The 21,259-nt window shown below is 45.0% G+C and overlaps 1 protein-coding gene across 7 annotated transcripts in view; it reads left to right on the top strand.

Moving 5' to 3' along the window:
* FBXL19 (F-box and leucine rich repeat protein 19) overlaps nt 1-21,259 on the top strand; it is a 664,561-nt gene that overhangs the window by 51,072 nt on the left and 592,230 nt on the right. For 2 of the 7 annotated variants that reach the window (XM_069651934.1, XM_069651933.1), the window contains one exon: nt 19,203-19,317. The exons of the other annotated variants lie outside the window; for them this stretch is intronic. The gene's annotated coding sequence lies outside the window, so the exon portion shown is untranslated. The remainder of the gene's footprint in view (nt 1-19,202; nt 19,318-21,259) is intronic. 7 annotated transcript variants of the gene reach the window in all.

Genomic DNA, 21,259 nt, shown 5'->3' with positions numbered 1-21,259 from the left:
AGCCTGTAAGTATCTGTATGCACTATTCTGGGGTGAATAGCTGGTTGAGTTATACGATTATCGTCATTCCAATCTACTCTTAGCGTAACACAGCTATGAATTCAGAGGACTATATTTCGTGCACCTAATTCAAGGAAATGATGCATTCTGTGTTCACATCGAGAGATAAGGTGGACGTATTATACTAGTGTTATGGGTTTCCCACCCGTGAGGGTGGAAATGGATTGTTGTACAATAGCAGATTTTACCGCTATCAATTGCAGGGTCATATTTGACTCTTCTTTGCATTATATTCCATTACCTTCTGCATTACCTTCTGGGTTGGCCAGCTTTCCTGGTTCTTACTGCCTAAGTGAGTTAAATGAAATTCACAGTGGAATGAGAACAGCCATTCCGTTTGGTGGGCAGCCATTCTGTTTGGTGGAATTTACTGATTCAGGTAAGCAATTACTGTCTGTGTGCTGCAGTTTTATACATTAGTGTAAGAGTGTTTCAGGACAATGTTTCCTTCTAGAAGACTGGTGTGGAAAGGTGGCCCACTCTCAGGATTTTGTCTGATTTTTCAGAGTACCGCAGTCAAACCAGTTGCATCATTCCTTATAATATTTTCTTTTAAGGATGCCTGTCAGAAGTCTGCAGCCATCCACTTGTAATTGACGTACCATTTCAATTGTTTAGCAAACCTCTGCTTCTATTCTACAGGCAACCTGTTCCCTTCTGGCATGATGTAAAGCCCTTGCTTTTTTGCGACATTATAGGTGACTTTGCCAAAACAAAGAGCGCCTGTTTACCTTGGCCAACTTCTTTCATTACGTGGCATATGTAATGATTCCCATTGCCCTTTACAGACTAATCTCATTGGAAGCGTGCGTTTACTTTAAAGTAACCTTGTTTAATTCTTATTTCTACCAGTTTTTGCTTGATTACGCTAGTCTGTCTGTCTTGTCTATACATTTGGTGGGATCATATTTGGTTCCTTTGTGAACTCCATGTCATATACCTTTTGGCTTGGGCTTGGCGGAGTCATTAGTCTAACTGTTAGACGTCTGAGGATAAAGCCTCCTGTTTTCTGTTATTGATACTAGAGTTCTTTGGGCTGCTTGACCATCCATCATTTCTTTTGGAAACCTAGACTTCCATTGTTTCTGTGCAACGCTATCTATTGCTGGTCATAATTATTAGCATTTTGCCATCATAGATGTTCATGTTTTCCTCTGCAGTTTCCATGAAATCACTGCAGTTAACTGTCAAATGTGGCCTTGTGCAGTCCCCTACATTATTTGTTTTTGTTAAATGGTGCTTCTCGTGTTCAGGTATTTGTTGACCAAAAAGCAGGTGTACGCAACTTTTGGCCCTCCACGTGTTTTGGACTAAAACTCTGCTCACCTACAGCCAGCATTGACTTAATTGCGTACGATTTAGGCGTGACCATGAGTCTCTTAATCTCCACCTCGTTTGAGGCTGTGAAAATAGACCTGTGATCATCGGTCGTTTCATGCCAACATTCACCCTAGGCTGTGTCTCAGCGCTGAAAGACTGCCTAGGCCTGCCTAGGTTTGTGTGCTTACCAACATGATTAAACATGTACAGCCAGGAATTGTTGAGTTCTTGGACTCCGAGATGCCACACTGACACATTACTTTGAATTATACACTTGACACAGGAAGAGTCATGTTAATGTATTTAATATGATACCCGATCTTCTGAGGGCTCCTATTCTCATTACACAAGCTAAAGCAGAGGCAAATATAATATAACATAACATCACACCAATTAATAAGATTGCCATGTGGGCAAAGAGCATGTTTGAATAGATAAAAAATAGAACAAGTGGTAGCTTTAGTTTAACAGAATCTGTAACCTTGGAGCTATGCACTCGGCAAGTCCCACCCTTCACTCGCGTTTACAGCAGAATGTGCTTCAAATGAAACCACGCCTTCTGGGGTTACGAGTTCTACTTAGCTGGGCCCGGCTGTCTCTTTCCTACTGCTGCTCTGCTCAGGACTCCTCTGCTCTGCACTCTTCCCCAGCCCCGCTGGCCTCGCTGGACTATGCTGACTGCCATTTACTACCGAACTGTATTTCACTTGTACTATCTCCCTGCGCCCTGAAACCCTCGGGTCTGGTGCGCATTATAAACAAACAAACAAACTGGCAAGTCTGCTGATCTTTTCTTCCTCTTTTTGCTTGCGCCTTATATGTATTTGTAAACATGGATTCCCTGCCCGTTTACGTGTGTCATATCCGCTATCTGGAAGAGAAAGGCCTAGAGCTTAGCGTGTCACTGTGCTCATTGATTACAGTCTCTTATGTACAACTCCATTAAGTGGGTTTTAGTACCTCTCAGTGAGACTTTTGCACTTGTTCAGTGACTGCTTCCTCTGTATTCCATGGGCCTTGGCTTAGCGAAGAGACCGTTCTGTCACTTGTTACTTCATAGCCTTGCAGACGTGCACAATGCTTCTGTTCGCGTCTGCCCATTTACTGTCCTTGAACCCTTATCAGATATCACTCAATGGTATGAAGTCAACGCTCGCACCTACTGGTGTGCAGTTAAAACAGACAGCTACTGTTTGTAGTTTGCCAGAACAGGAAAGCACCCCTTGCTGGACTTTGGTTATGCGAAAGACACATTCGTCCAGCAAGCGTGCTGTGTGTTTGACGACCAGTCTTCGGCTATCAATGGCTGCAGGCCTGCATGATGTGAAAATAGCTGCCATCTGCATTTGGCATTGTTTCACTGGCTATAGGCTGCATGATAGCTGAAAAGCTGTCTTAACTTGTTTTCATATCGGCATAGTCCAAGTTGAGTGATAATTGGAGTTGTAATCCCAAACATCCGGAGAGCTGCAGCTTGCAGGCCCGATTGTAGCCTAGGGTCCTTTATATAAATGACCTTCTCTGTCCATATGAGGAGATCAGAGCTTTTTGCGTTAATTTCTTTTTCAATGTCTCCAGTGTCTTTAGACACCAGATTTTAAGTGCTTGTGCCCCATTGGTGTCATACTCTTGCCCGGGTGCTCACATAAACTTAAATGGGCAAGTAGGGCACGTGACTGCTACACACTGACTGTGCCCCACAATTTGGCCTGGAGAGTGATTCTGAATACTAGTTTGAAGGCAGACTGGAATTTTACAGAGCATACAATCCCCTTTTTATTCTTTTGTGTGATGCACTTATGCACCATGTGGGATAATGACGAACAGTGGTCTGCTGTGATGCATCCCTTCCTAAATTCACACTGATTGAAAGTAGGTTTTTCTCTTCCGTCCGTTTTTGCTATAAAAACTTGGCAAATATCTTCACTGATATGATGTAGCCTGTGGATATGCCTATAGTTTGTACTCATTCACATAGCACCGTTTTCGACTTTCTTTCTACATCTTATGGGTCCTGTGTATTACTAAACGGCTGCTAAGTTTTCTTTTTTTGTTGACGCCATTTAATTATTTATTCAATATTTTAATTACACAGTTCCTATCCATTCACCTTTGATGTTACAGGCCAGAGTTCAAAAAAATCCTCTCAAAATGTTTCTTTTGGTAACAATCCTAAACCTAATGAAATATTTGTATCATAACTCTACAAATACAAAAATACCTCAAACTAAACCATCTTCTGGGAATCCGGCAATCAGGCTTTAGACCCCAACATGGGACAGAAACTGCTCTCATTGATCTTAAGGCTCAAATCGACACCCTGAGAGATAATGGGAAAACTGCCTTGTTGCTTCTTCTAGATCTCTCTGTAGCATTTGATTTAGTAGACCATAAAATCCTATGTAACCACCTGAACTCGGCAGCCCATTTCTCTCAAGAAGCCATCAGCTGGATTGAATCGTTCCTGAGTAACAGATCCATGCGTGTCTTCTCAACTTCAGCATCCGCTGACCCCATCCCCAACACATGCGGGGTCCCTCAGGGAATCATGCGTCTCCCCCACACTGTACAACGTGTTCACGAAGCCCCTGTTTGATGATCTTGACGGTCTGGGTATCACCTACACTAATTACGCCGATGTTACCCAGATCCTCATCCCGTTGACGGGAGATTATAGCAAGGATTTGGCCTTGGTGAACAGGGTGTACCTCATCATCCAGGCATGGATGGCTTCCCACAGTCTATGCCTGAATGATGACAAGACCGAACACATCATCCTCGGTTCCACCACAAACCAACAAACTGGATCACAACTACAACAGCTTCATCATAGATGGCAACTCCATCGTTGCCAAGGAAGTGAAAACCCTAGGAATTTACCTAGACTCTTCCCTCTCCTTCCACAAACCGGTTAGCTCTATGGCCTCCTCTAGAGCCTACACATCTAAGCTAATAAGAGCAGCCAAACCTTTCTTATCCACCAAGAGCTGTATTACCCTAGCCATAGCCCTTGTACCTTCAAAACTCGACTATTGTAATGCCCTCTACGTAGGAGCCAACAAATATATCACAAATAAAATCCAGACTCTGCAAAACCATGCTCTCAGAGTAGCGCTTAGCATCCCCAAGAGAGAACACATCTCCAATTTCAGGAGAGCCCACAACTGGCTAAGTACCACTGACAAAATCCTGCCTAGAGTAGCTTCCTTAACACACACATGCCTCAACATTGCAGCCCCCTGCTATTTGGCCAACAGAAATAAAGATTCACCCCCAACAGGCCCACTAGAACTGCCAAGGCTAACCTGCTCACAGTTCCCAGGTTCAAACGAACCAAAACGGGCGGCAACAGCTTCCAGGTGAAAGCAGCCCACTGGAACTCCCTACCACCTTCCTTAAGAACACCTTAAACCTACCCCCACCTTAGACGCAACTACATTCAGTGGATAAAGGACAATGACCGTTAACTTAAACTGCCTTTGTTAGTATGTAAATATGTATATCTGTAAACTGTTTATCACTGCATCTATCGCAACTGCCTTAACCTATGTACACACTGCAAATTACTGTACAGCACTGTAACCAAGCTGAGAATAACCTTGTTGCTCCTGCGATCTTTTACCCTCGGGTCCAGTGCGCAATATAAATGAATAAACTACAAACTATAACTAAAATTGCCATGGATGATTTTGCATTGTGTGCTGCCTATTGGCTCCTAATCGGTCAACCCAGTTGCAGGCTCAGATATAAACCTCCTACTTTCTCTAGTACGTTTTGGTGTCATTGTTTACTATACCCCAAACTCTGCTTTATCCCGGCTGTTAATGTTGCCATGTCTTGCTTTTGCTCCACTAGCCTGCTTTGCCCATGCATATTTCCCTGAGACACTTATACTGTGTGGATACTTCCCTGTTGCTTTTCTTTCTCTGGTATTTTATCTGTTCACTGATTGTGCACCAGTAAATGTATCCCTTGTCTCTCAGTGCCACACCTTACCCGCTATATAGTTCTACATCTATTGGTCCCTTGAGTTGTCCTGCTGTAGCACAACTGCTTCCAAAAATACTGGGACACATTCTGGGTAGGGATTGATTTTGGTTGTAGTTGGATCACTTGCAATTATTTTACATCTGTCGTGCTGTGAAATACAGTATCACGCCGTGGGAACACATTGTTTTCTAGTCTGTTTGCTTCCCAGGTTTCTCCTGAAGAGGTTTCTGGTTCACAATCCTGCAGTCATTGTTAGTAATTCACCTTGTAGATAGTCCCTATTCCACTCGTATCCATTAAAGGATGGTTTAGTTGCTCTTCACTTTTTTCTCTTTAGGGCTTCTCTTATGTTCATTAGTTGGAACTTGAAAGTTGGCATTTCAGGTAACTGCACTGTGTATCTGTGAATGACATTTCACTTATTCCCTCCATCTGCTCTTCCCACCCTCTACCTCTTAGAACACCCCAAAGCAATTTGAGTAATGCGGTCTGTGCCATTAGAATCCACAATAAGTAAATATCTAGGTATCGCTGGTCTTTGATTGGCTTCCCCTATTCCCTTGTTTTTCAGCCCATACATTGCACCTTGTTTTGGTGGTCTCTGCTCTTTTAGCCTGCTATTCAGGCGGCATGTTGGTTAGTTGGCCTATTGAGTTGCGACTTGAATGCTAAACTGCACTTTTTCTTTTCTTACATGACTGGTTCAACAAAAACCTAGGTTATGTGAGGAACCTGAGGGTATCCTCACCCCTTTCCCTGGCAGTGCCTCCATCCAGGTGGCCAGGGAAAGGCTGAAGCTACCGGATCCTGACCCTGGCGGTCGATGTGTGAGGGAGGATTACCTGTGGGGGAGGTGACTTAAGGGGAGGAGTTGAGGTACCATTAGGTGAGGCACGGTATCCCCCTTTTCTCCTTCATAATGAAGCTTACTCTTCCCAAACCTTTGTAGGCTATTGTCATTCTCTTTTCCACTTTCTAAGCAAGTCTCTTCCGTTGGCCCACCAATTAAGTACTGTTACGAAAAAGAGGCAAAAAAAAAATCAATGCATCCTTTTTCCCATTGACTCGCACAATTGCTTACACCAGCTAGGTAGGAGGAGGAGGAGGAGGAGGAGGAGAAGGAGGAAGAGGAGGAGGAGATCATCGATGCAGAACTCCCAAACAGGTAGTGAGCCATCTAGTCTTTTTGGAATAAATCAATGTGGCGGAAGGTTCAAAACTGACATGAACAGAGAAGATGGAGGCAGCTGGAGAAGCAGGTTGACGGACTGCTGGTGGAGCGCAGACATGTACTGGAAGGTGGCGTGGCAGAAGAAGCACTTGAGACTCGCAGACAGATGCAGAGCGTATGCCGCGGAGATGAGGGAAGCTGGAAGCATGTGGCAAACTGCAGCGAGGAAGCAGTCGTGTCCCGGCGGAGCTTCACAGAGAATCCCGAGCTGCGAGAGATGCATCGTGGCTGACGCGAAGCCACAGAGAGCTGCTGCGTAGGAAAAGTGAGGAAGAAGGGTTGTGGCGGTCAGAAGCCTCACTTCATCGCAGTGTGCAACAACCAGTGAGTCAGCCTATAAGATGATGACACCAGGCACGTTAGACTGGCTCACAAACCTGTGAGGACATTTGTTTTGAATACCGATATGAATGAAAGCCAAAACCAGTACTTTTGAATACTGATATGAATGAAAGCGAAAGCCTGTACTTTGAATGCCTATGTGAACAAAGACCATTACTTTTGGAATACCGAATTAAAAGGGAGATATTAAAGAGCAGTTGTGAAACCATCTGAAAAGACCCCATGAGGAATGAATGGAAAGGAGGACTTTTCAGCAACCAGCATTTTCTAATCCTATGAAGGAACTTTGAGTTGTGGAAACGAACATTGGCAAGCTATATGAATGCATGAAAGCAGTAACAGATTAAAGGCGGTAAACCAGTGATACTGTATATGCAAGGAACTAGTGAGCAGTGTTAAGTAGCTGTGTCACAGTACTGGTTTTATGGCGGTAGGATAACCTTCTTGCCAAATGACGGTATATCATGGTTATCGCGGTATAGCAGGTGGAGTGAACTAATCTTAACAGATATTTTCTTAAAGGTCATAAATTGTCAGGATTTTGAAACTTGTCTCTGCACATTTTTAGCTGATCCTCCAGGAATCTAAGAAGGCTGCAGATTTGGTCTTTCATGGCGCTCACTCGTTGATCGCCTTGAATGGAAGAGTGATTAGTGAAAGTGTTAAAACGCACATTTTGAGCAAAGAGCTTGCTGCTCAGTCACAGGTCAATGCTTTGAAAATCGGCCTCGACCTGCATTGTTCTGGAACCACATGGCATGGACATCATAACCCCTCGCTGCAATCAGTCATAAAAGTTTGTTTTGATAACACTTTATCCCATTAAAGGGAGAAAAGTCACTCGTGAGGTCTGAAAGCCCATGTCATTGTGTTTCTTTTTTCAAAATGCCATAGCCAACACACACTCACCGAAAGGTTGCATATTGATCAAATCACTATAGCTTGTTTACCATCTGCCTGGTGTATTATAAAGGTCTGGTGTTGGAGTCACCACTGACCACGTAATCCTAACAGGACAGCATTCAATGGGCGCTGTTGATTACTTTCTTGATTCTTGCAATACATGTTCATTTTCCTTCTTAAAGATAGCGGCTCAAAAAACATTTTGAAAATGACAAAGTTAAAATACATATCGGCACAAACCACCTCACCACAGCTCATCATTACCATTTTCCCCAGGTCTGAGCGCATTAGGACCCTTGTCATGTGAGTTGAGATGGAGGAATGCTTTCATGGGTGGTGTCACAAATCGAGGATTGACCTGAGAAATATCTCACCCTCTGTGCTCTGGATACTTCAAATTGAATGTACAATCTGTCCTGCCTGCTTGAGTCCAGTGCCATATGCAGAAGGCAGGTGAAGGATCTAGTGAAGCAACAACTCTAGTGCCAATGTGCAAATCTACACGGAGGACAGTGGGGGGAGGCAGTTTATATACCAGCACAAAGCACTGATGGTCCCAGTGTTCATAGTCTACAGAGCTAACGTTTTTTGTGGACATGCATCAGAAGGGCATTCAGTTCATTGCCCCTTTGAATTCTGGGATGTGTAGTTCTCCATCTTTCAAATTGGTGGGAAACTACAAATCGGCTGGTCTTTAACCCGACTCTACTGATCACAGAGCAAGAGCAGTCACAGCATCAAAGCTGCGTTTTTACTAATGTGGCCTCACTTTTCCAATGCTCTTGTCTGCCAAACAAGGCCCCTGACTCCTCATCCCACAATGCAAGATCCAGACTGCGCAGCACTTGCTTAATGCAGCCTTTCCAAATCAGATTGAAAAGCTCACTTAATAGCCGCAGGCCCTAAAACGGTATACCGGTATAAACAACGTGACGGTTATTATGTTAAGTAATGTGTGTCGGTTTTGTGACCTGTAATGGGTGGACCGAGAGAAACCGGTGGTTGAATACTAAGAAAGTTTTGTGTTTCAAGTTAGGGAACTTTTGCTTTGTGAATACTGTGCAGTTTACCTCTGTGAAACTGGTGAAAAGTAACCAAATCAAAGGCGCTGGAACTTATCCTTGATAACTGTGTTTTGATAAAGTTGAGAGACTGAAGCTTGGGAAAGGGAATCCCCCCTTTGCCTAGTGAACTGTCTTGAAGCTTGGGGAAGGGAATCCCTTGGCATTGTGAACTGTCTTTTTATTTTCAAATTTGTTTATTGGCATTTTCAATAATATAAAACAAGTTGTGTCCAATCTCAAATAGTTATGAACATATGTTTAACTTAACGTCAAAAAATTACAAATACAAAAACAAAACAACCATAACTGTCTCCATATTCTGTCCGTTTCATATATCGTTAACTGTTTCGGGGGGAGGGTGGGAGCGAAGGGGAACCATCCGGCAGCTACAATAGGGGAAAGGCCTCCGCAAGGTCTCTGTCCTCTGCCGTACCTCCTCCTCCGCTGCTGCTGCCTTTATGACAGGTCTCACATGGGCCTGGATTAAGTTCCGATTCAGGGGGGTTTATCATCCGAGGGGTGGAACATGTGTCTGGTGAGTTCCTTCCATGCCTCGAGTGACATACTAGAGTCATCCGTGTATCTAGCCACACAGTCCTCCCATGCCACGGTCTCGGCCAGCACCCACCGTTCAGTCTCTTTGTGCCATAGTTTGAACTGAGGGCCCATGGGTTTCTTCCAGGCCATTGCTATAGTTCTTTTGGCCAGTATGCACGATATGTCCATGAGTCTTGTTGCATGCTTGAGTTTGGCTGGTCTGGGGTAGGTTCCTAAGAGGCCCTCGTCGGGTGTCCAATTATATTTACTCAGGCCTGCCTTTTCGCAAGTTTGTTGGACCCTGTCCCACAGAGCCCTTGTCCTGGGGCATTCCCATAACATGTGGATCAGATCCGCTCTTTCCCCCTTGCACCAGTAGCAGGTCGGTTGTTCCTGGGGATTGAAGGTGGCTATGCGGCACAGGGTCAGGTAAGTTCTGTGTAGTATGTTCAACTGAATCTGCCTAAATCTATGGTTTCTGGACACCGTTTTGGGGAATGTGAGAGGTCTGTTCCACTCCCCTTCAGTCATTTCCCGGCCTATATCCTCCTCCCATTTGTTTTTCATTTCCATGCTCCGAGGATTTGGCATGCCGATCAGGTGGCCATATATTGGCAAAACGGGTTTACCGCCCTCTCCCAAGTTGTACATTAAGGTGAGGAGCGGGCCTGTGTCTGGTTCCATCGGCCACAAGTCCCATTTGCGTCGGGCCACAGCACGAGTTCTTTGGTACCACAGAAACTGGCCGGTATGTATGCCTTCCGTCTCCTGCAGCGAGGTGAACTCCCTGAAAGTGCCTTCATCATACAGATCTCCCCAGGTGTAGACCCCTTCCCTCTACCAGAGCCTGATATGTTTCAAATCCGAGTGTTGTGCATAGGTCTGCGATCAGGGGGACTTCTGGGGTATAGGAGTTCCGTGAGTTAGTGAGCATTTTTGCCCTTTACCAAATTTTCCTTCCCAGGTCAGCCAAAAAAGGGCAGGGTTCCCAGCAGATTGGACGGTGCCCAGACCATTTCTTTCAGATGGAATTGGGGCAGCATGGCCTGTAGCAATGGCGTTTCAGATGTGGGTTCATCATCTAGCCATTTGGTCACAAAACTAAGCTGTGCTGCTATGTAATATTTTTCTAGGTTTGGAAGTTGAATACCGCCTTGGCTATATGGTAGGGTTAGCAATTGCAACGTTATTCTATGCCTGCCTTTCCCCCATAGGAACTCTTGCAGTATGGTCTCAAGCAGTCGGAAGAAGGGCTTGTGTATATAGTAGTGTACATTTTGAAACCCATAAAGGAAACGCGGGAGACCGATCATTTTAGTTATCGAAGCCCTGCCCATCATCAAGAGGGGGAGTTTCGCCCAGAACGCCATTGATTTGTGTAGGGCGGGGATTGCTGCCTTTGTGTTTCGTTCGTGCATTAGCTCGGGGGTATGCATAATGTGCACTCCAAGGTGGCGGAATGACGTATTCTGCCACTGGATCCCAACTTCAGGGAGAGCTTCTAAACTCTCTGTTTTCAGGGCTGCTAGGGGGAACATACAAGACTTTGACCTGCTAAAACGTATCCCAGAGACCTTGGAAAAATTGTCCAGCACTTCTAACATGGTTGGTACGTTGAGGTCTGAGTCCCTGACGTATATGAGAATGTCATCCGCGTAGAGCGAGATGATGTGATCCACGTCTCCCAGTCTAATGCCTGCATCGAAGAATTGCTTTCTAAAGTAAACAGCTATGGGTTCTAGTCCCAGTATGTAAAGCATTGGAGATTTGGGGATCGTGGACAACCCTGTCTAGTCCCCCTGCATATATCCCAGGCCTCTGACACATACTTCCCAGATTTCACCCTTGCCTTAGGTTTAGCATTCAAGATGTTAATCCACCTGATAAACCCGGGACCAAAGCCAAACTCCCTAAGCACTGCCACAAGCCATTCCCAGTAAATGGAGTCAAACGCTTTGACTGCGTCTAGGGACAGCAGCGCGTAAAAGTCCTTGTCTTTATCGGTTTGCGCTATAATGTGCTGCAGCTTGCGTAGGTTCATGGACGTATTTCGGCCCGGCACGAAGCCGCACTGATCTGGGTGAACTATGTCTCCTATTATTCTAGACAGCCGCTTCGCTAAGATCGTAGTCAGGATTTTAACGTCATAATTTAACATTGCAATCGGGCGATATGAGTCACATTGGTCTGCTGGTTTATTGGGCTTGAGGATCGGACCACAAGCGTCTCCCTCATACTTTCGGGTAGTATCCCTTTCTTCGTATGCCTCCTGGTATACTGCGTGTAATAGGGGGGGGTCAGGGAGGACTCATACGTTTTAAAAAACTCTGCGGGCAAACCGTCTGTTCCCGGTGCTTTGTCTGTGGCCAGGGATCTGATTGCATCGGTAATGTCTTCGGGCGTGATTTCCGCTTCTAGGGAGTCGGCTTGCTCATGGGACAGCCTGGGGAGCCCTATCTCTTCTAGTGTTTCTATCAACCGTTCATGGGGGACCTGCTCCTCCTGTGAATACAGGTGGGTGTAAAAGCGAGTGAAGGTGTCATTTATGTCCTGCTGCGTACAGTGTGTGTTTCCATCCTCATCTTGTAGTGAGGTGGTGGGGTGTTTGGGGTGCTCTTTACGGCAGAGCCAGGCGAGTAGTCTGCCCAGTCTGTCGGCCTCAACGTGTGCTCTATTAGTTCTGGCAGTATAGTCGAACTTTTCCAGCCTGTTCCACGCAGTAATGTTCCGCTCTCTAAGTTTCACAAGCTCCTCTTCCCTCTGTTGGGTGTCTACGGGGGTAGCCTCAAGTCGCCCAATCTGCCTTTCCACTAGGTCTAATTCTTTCCTGAGCTGCTTCTTGATACCTCCCGCCTTTTCAATTACTTCTCCCCTGGTTACCACCTTCAGAGCCTCCCACACTGTGCTGTTGTAAGCTACACTACCAGTGTTAACCTCTAGGTATGCTTCAATAGAATCTCGTAATTCTTCTCGGAAGGCTGGGTCCCTCAGGGCATCTGTGGGCATTTTCCACATGGGAATGGGGGGTCTGGGCCCTCTGTGGTTCCATGTTATCAGAAGCGGGGAGTGATCAGAGATAGTCCTCCCCAAGTATTGTGCTCCCTCCACCTGGGGTAAGTGTTCCCTGTCTATGAAAATGTAATCTAGTCTTGTGTGTAACTTATGTGGGGATGAGTAAAATGAGTATTTGCGTGCTTCAGGATGTTTTTCCTGCCACACATCTGTCATTTCCAGCCTCCACAACATGGCGGATAGTGCTGTTGTAGCGGTCGATGGGCCTCCTAACTGTGGTGTGGATCTGTCCAGCCGTGGGTCATGTACACAATTAAAATCCCCCCCTCCCCGTCACCCCCCAAATAGAGATCGTTCCTGTACTGTGCAACTCTGGGGTACAGCGAGTTCAGGTAGGACGGTATGTTATTGTTAGGGAGATAGTTCATGATGCATACTGCTTCTTGTTCAATGAATCCCCAAATTACGACAAACCTACCTTCCGGGTCTATCTGTTTTGTCCACCCGGAATGGGAGCTGTGGGTGAATCCAGGTGTAGACCCCTCTTGCATATTTAGAATAAGTGGTACCAAACCCCTGTCCACCGCAATGTGTTTGTAGCTTGGCCACCGAGTCCGCCGTGCAGTGGGTCTCCTGTAGTAATGCTATCATTACCCATTTTCTGTGCAGGTAGATTTTAGTCCTGTTCCTTCGGAGATAAGTCCTTAGGCCCCTTACATTCCATGTCATTATTTTTATGGTGGTCGCAGCCAAAGGGGTTTAGTAATGGATCTGTTGTCCCCTCCCTTTCCCTGCCTCTGCCACCCCCGGGCCTGGACCTGTTAGCCAGGGGTCGGTCTGTGTTGGGGTTGGGGGGCGCGCCTCATCTGTTCCTCCCTCCCCATACTCCTCCCTCTCCGTGTCAATTGGAGACTTATTAACAATCATCATTCTAGTGAATAAGGGCAACAAACCTTTCAACTCAAAACTGCCCCCAGCAGTTGCCTCAAACTTGCAGCGCTCGGGGGCACCCGATCCTTCCAGGCCTTTCCGGGCTTCCCGGTGCGGGTGGTGTGTCGGCAGTCGGCCTCCACGTGTTGCAGGGGGGTGTGTCGGCTTCGTTGTTGTTCGCATGGGTCTGTGCGCTCCTGCCCGTCATGGCGTACGTAGGGTTGTAGATCTCAAGCGGTCTGGTATTCATTTGGCAGTTGTGCGAACTTTCATTTTCCCGTTGTTTGGTGCTTTCAATGGCCTGTGACTTCATGCGCAGTGCTTTCCTTATCATCAGCAAGGTTGTTGTCCTCGAGCCACATATTTGCCGCTGCCGGAGTCTCGAGGAAGATAGCTTTCCCCTTGTATAGTACCTTAAGGCGGGACGGGAACAGTAGCATGTACTTGAGGTTTAGTTTGCGCAACCTAGCTTTCACCGGTACAAATGAGTTCCGTACTCGCTGCACCGCAGGGGTATAGTCTGGGTAAATGACTGTTTTGGCGCCATGTTTCTCGATCTCCCCTCCTTCTCTTGAGAATCTCAGTATAGACTCTCTGTCGCGAAAGTTCAAGACTTTTGCAATAATAGGGCGCGGTCGGGAGCCCGGAGGGGGCCTCTTCTGAAGTGATCTGTGGGCCCGTTATTGATAAGCCCTGGGTCAGTCTGCCGGCCCCGATTTCTTGCAAGAGCATCGTTTCTACGAATTCGGTCGGGTCTGGGCCCTCCGTGTCTTCCGGTACCCCCAGGATTCGGATGTTGCCGCGGCGGGCACGTCTTTCAGCGTCCTCTGATCGTGCCTCTAGCCGCGCTACTTGCAGCTCAAGGTCTTGGACCTTAGATTTAAGTTCTGTGGTGTCGTTAACTTTGTCTTGGAGCGTTGCCTCCGTTGTGGTCACCCTTTCTGTAAGGTTACAGGGCGTCCTGTCTCATCAGTTGCATGTCTGACTTGATTTCATCGATCCTGGTTTCGATGGACGTCCGTAGCGCCGCTATGGCTTGTAGCACTTGCGTATTTGTCGGATCGTCCTCCTTTGCCGTCGGGTCGTCTGCTGCCTCTGTCCCCTGTTGTTGTTTCGCCCTGACCGTGGTGAAGGCGTCCATGGTCGCGGTTTTCAATTTGCTTTTGGGGGGGCGACATCACCTGTCTTTGGGCGTACTCCGCGGCCTTTTCCCGTTCAGCGGGGACGCGTATGTAGGATCGATTGCGAGGGCAGTTATTGCAGATGGGGAGTCGTAAGCCCGCGAATGTTCCGGAGGGAATCGCCTGTCGTCTTCTCTCTTCTCCGTGTCTCTCGGGGCCTCCGCCAGCCAGCGCCTCTCCTGCACGCGGTCTCGCGCTGAGGGTCCCCCCACCCTTCGTCTCTTCCTCCCGGCACTCAGTCTCGGAGATAGAGACCCGGGTCACAGCCGGCCGCGGGGGTCCGCCCCCTCCCCCGGGGTGTCGCCAGATCACTGGGTTGGACGCTGTGGGCCCTCCTCTCTCGCCTCCGGAGGCTATCCGCCCTCCAGCGGTGCGTCTCAGATGGGGCCGGCGGGTGCCGCTATTTTGTTGGACCAGGGCCTCCACTCTGTTCGCTTCAGTTACCCGTTATCTCGGTCCGATTTTCTTGCGGAAACTTCATTGAGGGTAGGGAAACGGTTCTTCTTCCCGTAGCTACTTCAGGCGTGCTTGTTCAGGTTAAGCAGGCCGAACGATTCGGTCCGTTGTAGGATCTCGGGCAGGAGCGCGAGGAGAACACGTCCTCACTTCATGCGTGCTGGCCACGCCCCCCGTGAACTGTCTTGAAGTGTGGGAAAGAAAACCCTGCTGCAAGCCCAAAGCTGGGAGAAGCTCTGAACAGTTATTGAACACTTATTATTTAGATACTTTAACATGTACACATTTTTCCAAGTATCAAGTCAGGGCCAGGTTAAGTTTGGACACAGAACCTTTAAGTTGGGCATCCTGGCGCAGACTTTCCTTAGTTTTAGTTAAGTAGGGAACATTTCCCTTAGAATAGGGCAAGTTAGGCCTTTTTCACAACTTTCATTTCATTTAAAGAAAGTGTATAGCCAAAACTATACATCTCTTGCCTGTGTCTATTTACCCTTGCAATCCAAGTCCCTTTTACCCTAAGTGTCAGGTCTTAGTAAAACGTCTAAAGTCACTCTTTGATGTTGCAAGCCTAACATTGCTCCAAGTTGTGCTTGGCCGATAGCAGCTGTCCCATGGTATTTTGAATGATGCTCATCGGAGCATGCCATTTCAGTCGGTCTGTGTGAGCTAGTGGACAAATCGAATCTCTTATCAGCGAAGTTATATTAACGTGTCCCTATGCTCTTGTTTGTCGCATTCCTTCTCATTGGCAGTCTCCAAGGTCTTTGCTAGTTCCTTCATGCCCTGTGGTCTGGTCACCGACTCTTGTCATGCTGCTTTGCTTGATCTGTTCTCTTTGGGCTAGACCTATTGCCGTGAAATACCAGTGCTTGATGTATGTGCATCTGGAAATTCTGAATTAATGCCTCTCTCGTGTTCTTACTTTTTAATGTAAAGAGTCCCCCACTCTAGGTAGCTTCTTCATACTTAATCTTGCATACAAAATAAACCATAAACAGATAATGAAGTATTAAATGCAACACAGCTAAAATTAAACTAAATGCCCTATGTGGAATTCGAGTGTTGGTTCAATGTATATAGTGCCACACTTGTGAATGATGTCTTACCAAATAAAATTTCTGGGAGTCGAAAGAGTGATATTAACCTCTAGTGAATCGGTCAAACATGTACTTAACATTAGATCTTGCCTCTCAAAGCATAAAAGGGCACTAGGGCCAACGTCAAACACATTTGCAAGTTAAAATAATTAATTGATATTTATTTAAAGGGTTGGAATGTGCCTATTAACAGTGAAACTGCTTTGAAGCATAGGTATTGGTGAAAGAAGCACAAATCCATTAACTGATAACACACAAAAAGGATTAAAGAGCAAGGGAAAGTCCATTCTAAACAGTATGGGCTCTTCATATGATTGGGGTTGTAGATACTCCATTAATATGGATGTAGGACCAAGTCGGGGCGTGCTAAGGGAGGCCTCACATGACGGTGTACACATTCCTGAAAGATGAGCATTTTGAGTCTCAACTAAGTGTGATTGGCTGAAAGCATGGCAAGGTAGCTAAGGCTTTCAATGAACATTCCGGACACTGGTTCTGCCCCTATGTCCAATTCCAGACTATACCATTGTAAGTTTTAAAGAAGAAAAGCGAGATTTAGGCCACACTGGCAATTTTGAACTTCGGTGTGGACATTAGATATAGTGCGGCTGATTGTGGTCTTTTGTGAGCCCTATATTCGCCAGTCCTTTAATGGAAAATCACTGTTTTGTAAATAATTAATTGCTCAATCGGTAGCCTGTACAGTGGCTTAAGTGAGAGGAAATGGCATCCCATGGATTCTGGGGGAAATTATTATTCTGCCCGCTTTGAGCTGTTGAAGTTAGTGAATCTGGTCTGCATTCCAGACCAAAGAACTGGAGTTACACAGGCCTAAAAAAAAACCCTCTCACGATCGTAGAGTACATTTTAGGAGAGTAGAGTTCCGTTTTCATAGTACATGACCTTGTGGTCGAGTATCCCTTCTCAATTTTTGTATGCACTATCCACATCTACCCTCTAGTTAGCAGCAGTGCACCAGGTTAATCCCAATTACCTGATGTCCATTTGTGCCAATCTGCTGTTCATGCCTGCTGGTGAAAGCTTTCTGGAGGTGAATGGGGGTGGGCTTTGAAACAACTCTGATGTAGCTCTGCACTGAGAACCAAGGAGTCGGCATGCTTCTTCTTTCTCTAAGATATTGGAGAAGCAGTGCAAGTGATTAGTACAAAAGAAGGTATCCATATAGTCTAGATCTTGTGTGGTACAATAAAGATCTTCCATTACACCTTTCTGTCAAAATACGCCTCCAACTCACCAATGATCATACTGCATCTTGCTTGGTTGATTAAGATTTTGACTACAGAATCCAGCCCTGCACGGGTTCAATTAGCTATGAAAATGTCTGGTTGTAGCATAAGCCCACAGATAAGGGACGTATCGGCCACTGTTACGTCCTAAAAATAGGCAATTTTCCCAAATAAGAAAAACTGGGAGGAAAAGTACTCCCAAGAAAGAAGAGGAAAACTACAGTCGCCCTGCTGTGCCCCATGAGGCTCTATGGCTATGTTTGGACCAGTAGTGCACATAGTGCCGCAGAGAAACTCTATTACTACCTAACATGAATACTTAAAACTGTACCTTTCCTAGATGCGTGAACAACTATGTGCAATGAAATTATAAAACGCCTGTTTTACAGTTAAACATAATTTTGCAACCAACCATATTCTTGCTGGTAACTGCCTGCAATCACTGGGCTCTCAAGCAGCACCACTGCCCCCTGCAAGCCATACAGAATGCAGCAGCCAGACTCCTCCTTGACCTACCCAGACACTCGCACTTTACCCCAGCTGTCGCCCAGCTCTACGGGCTCTCCATATCACAGAGAATTACCTTCAAAGTTCTCTGCCATCTACCTCAAATCCCCATCTTGCATTCACAACAAATAAACCTGTAACCCCACAACAAGCTAGCCAACACATTCCACTCTGCATACTTGCATGGGCAGAAAAGAAAAAGCATTTACCCGGTGGGCACCCAGAGTCTGGAAAACCCTACCTCTTCACTGCACGCTCCTTCGCCCCTTTATGGGAAAGCCTGAAACATACCCATTTCCCCAAACCTATCCAGCCTCACCACCTCCCCTGCCTGCCTGACTTCTTACCTACCTGCCTTCTCCGGTGTATCCCAGTCTTCCTATGCTGAAGAAATGTTGTAACTTTTGTTTCACCTCCCATCTTTTGAAATGTTAATATTTGTATGGTGCTCGGCTACCCTTTAGTGTAGGGCCAGTGATTCAAATAAAATACAATATTTAGTGCTCCACTTTAACCCGATCCTGGGACTCGGATGATGTTCCATTGTGTATTGGATAATATAGTCTAACCTAACTCAAATCTTAACCTTTCAGACTTCTTCTAACCATGACTCGTACCAACAAGCTATTTCAAACTCCTAAACTTGTTGCTCAAATGTATTTTAACTTCCCCATTAGCCTCACTTAATGGTACTTTACAGCAAAGGGTAAAAAGCGATGGTCTTGGAAGCAAGACCACACAGAGCAACAGAGGTTCTAATCTCATATCCTGTCTTAGAAACCGAACTCTGGCATGGGATTAGGTGTGTTATAAAAACCAATTAAATAATTAATGTGTGGTCCTTCTATTATCTTCAGTCTATAGGCAATGTTGTTTCAACATGCCCAGGAGGAGGAGAATATTGAGAAGACACATTAGCTTTGCTAGCAATATCATTTGTCACCATGGTTTTCAAAAACAAAATATATTATGCTATACGGTATGCAGGCCCATTTCTCTTAGGATGAGTAGATACACCAAGTTACTCAACCTACAGGTCTGATGGATTTATGAAGAATTTTCTAGGCCTGGTTGCAGTAGAAGGTTGGCTAAGACTAACCTAAATCGCCTTGATTTTCTAGCTCATTCTTTGGGTTTGAAAAGTATGATTGTAGTCACTTGGTGTATTGTAGGGGGTGAAGGAAAGGTTGTCAATTATGTTCTCTACGTTTCCGGCTTTTGTGATGGGATTTGGCGATGAGGACCAGTTCCTTGGCCACTTGAAAAAATGTGTCTTGGCATCTAGTATTCTTAAACAGATACATTTCTGTTTTGTCTTTGTTCAGACTGAGCTGATCGTCAAAAGGTATAATCCTGGAGTTTCGGCAGAAAGGTGGTGATATGGCTGTTTTTCTCTTCTGCAGGGCCGCACGATCTGAGAATTGTCTGCTTACGTTTGAGGTTAGTAAGAGTATCCGCTGGGGTACAAATTTCAAGTTGCAAGCTACTATGTAGGTATAAAGTCTCTTACCTCCTCAGTTCTGCATGTGCACACCTCATTACATTTCTTACTCGCCAATTGTCAGTAGCCAATGGCTGAGTGCAAATATTAAGGCCTGCTATTACGTCTGCCATAGATGTGATCTATGCATTAATATGTGATGGGTAAATAATGGTGCCTTGGGGCACTTCATAAGACCAACTGATGTGGGAGGCAAATCCTCCAATTTTAACCTATGACGAGCGACCTGGGAGCTAATTGCTAATCAATTTCAATACTGCCCCATACAAGCCTATGATGCCATTAAATCTTTGTATAAACTGAGAGTAGTTGACAATATTGTACATAGATGAAAGATCTAACAAAATTAGTGTGACTGCAGCATTCTTAAGATTTTCTGGAGTATTTAGCCGCAAAAAAGTATATTGGAAATTGTTAAATAATGGTAGCCATTTGGTTTTAACACTAGGGTTATTTTCCCTGGAAAGTTGTGATCTTTGCTGGTAGTTAGGGTATGGTTTCTCAACTTTCTGGCTACAGATGAATTGATTTCTTTTTTTTTTCTTCTTTTTTTTAAATTGTTTTGGCTGAATAAAGGTTCAACCTTTCAAATTACCATTTTACATACAAGTCTTTCCAATTTTACATGTAATAATACAATCATTTTTTAGACAGAACAAAAACAAAATTGATGTAATATTTCAAACCCAAATCTAGTACAGATATTTATAGATGAGCAATTGGAATGATCACAAGAGTAAGAAATTACATAAACAGTATAAATTTAGTAACGGACTATAAAAACTGTTTAAAAAAAGGTAATTCATTAATACAGTTCATGTAAGTAACGATAAATGTCTGATACAACTAAAATCAATCTTAAAAGTGTGAGCCTGATTCATCAAAGGGTTTTATAATGGCGCAGTACCATAGGAAAACGTTCATGAGTCGGGCCCTTTATCTCTATAAATGGTGCTAAACCTTGGATGGTATTCTTAAAAACTTTGAACTGGGCATTATGGGTTACATATATATCTCTGAGTGTATATCCCACTGTATATCACTGTCGCTTTTGATATTTCTGTCAAAACATAGCTCAGTAATATCTAAACACATTACTTTTTACACAGTTGACATTGGTTAGTTCGAGATTCCAGATAATTGGTAGTAGCTATTTTAACAGCTAGTCTAGTTGAAAATATTGTACCAGGCATCACAAATTGACATAGTTTGATAATCATTGAACAAACCTTTTAAATGGCCATTGCACCTTGGAACTAAAGCCGAACATTCAACTAGCAGGTGCTAGTTTCCCTCTGAGCTTTATATTTGCAAAATCGGCAAAAGTTTTACTCTGGAAATAATGCCACGTCGAGCCAAGATATTATTCGTCTGCCATAGGTTCAATCTAAACCTTAGATCTTGATTTTTGAAATGTGGTGAGGGACATTTTCGTAGGTAATCGGCCATTGTGCGTAATGTTCTACGTCCAAAATATATAAGATTGAAATCTATATAGGAGTTACATTTATTTTGGGTACAAAACCAATCATATTGATAGTTTATTTTTGGCGCTACCGGATTTTGCATTAAAAGCTCAATTGAAATATCCGCATCCGCTAAAGCGTTTGTTGTGAAAAGTTCTCCATTTTTGATTATTTTATTGGGGAAACTGGGCTTTGGTAGCATTGTTCAGCTGAGGCTTTTAGTTTGTTTATTCTGGTAATTTCTTAGGTTATGTTGATGCTAAAATGACTGCACACCCCAGCAGATTTGAGAGGTTTACAGCGTAGGTCTTGTTTACGATGAACTTTTGGGGGATTTTCAACATCTGGTCCGGAACGGTGAAACAAGGTTATTTGCCCACTTCTCAAAACAAGTGGGATTGACACTGGTTTGCTG

The sequence above is a fragment of the Ambystoma mexicanum genome, chromosome 3p, assembly GCF_040938575.1.
Source record: "Ambystoma mexicanum isolate Mex_15411 chromosome 3p, UKY_AmexF1_1, whole genome shotgun sequence".
In the NCBI taxonomy this organism is placed as follows: Eukaryota; Metazoa; Chordata; class Amphibia; order Caudata; family Ambystomatidae; genus Ambystoma; species Ambystoma mexicanum.
The sequence above is the reverse complement of the archived record's forward strand: the minus strand, read 5'-3'. Positions and strand labels throughout refer to the sequence as shown.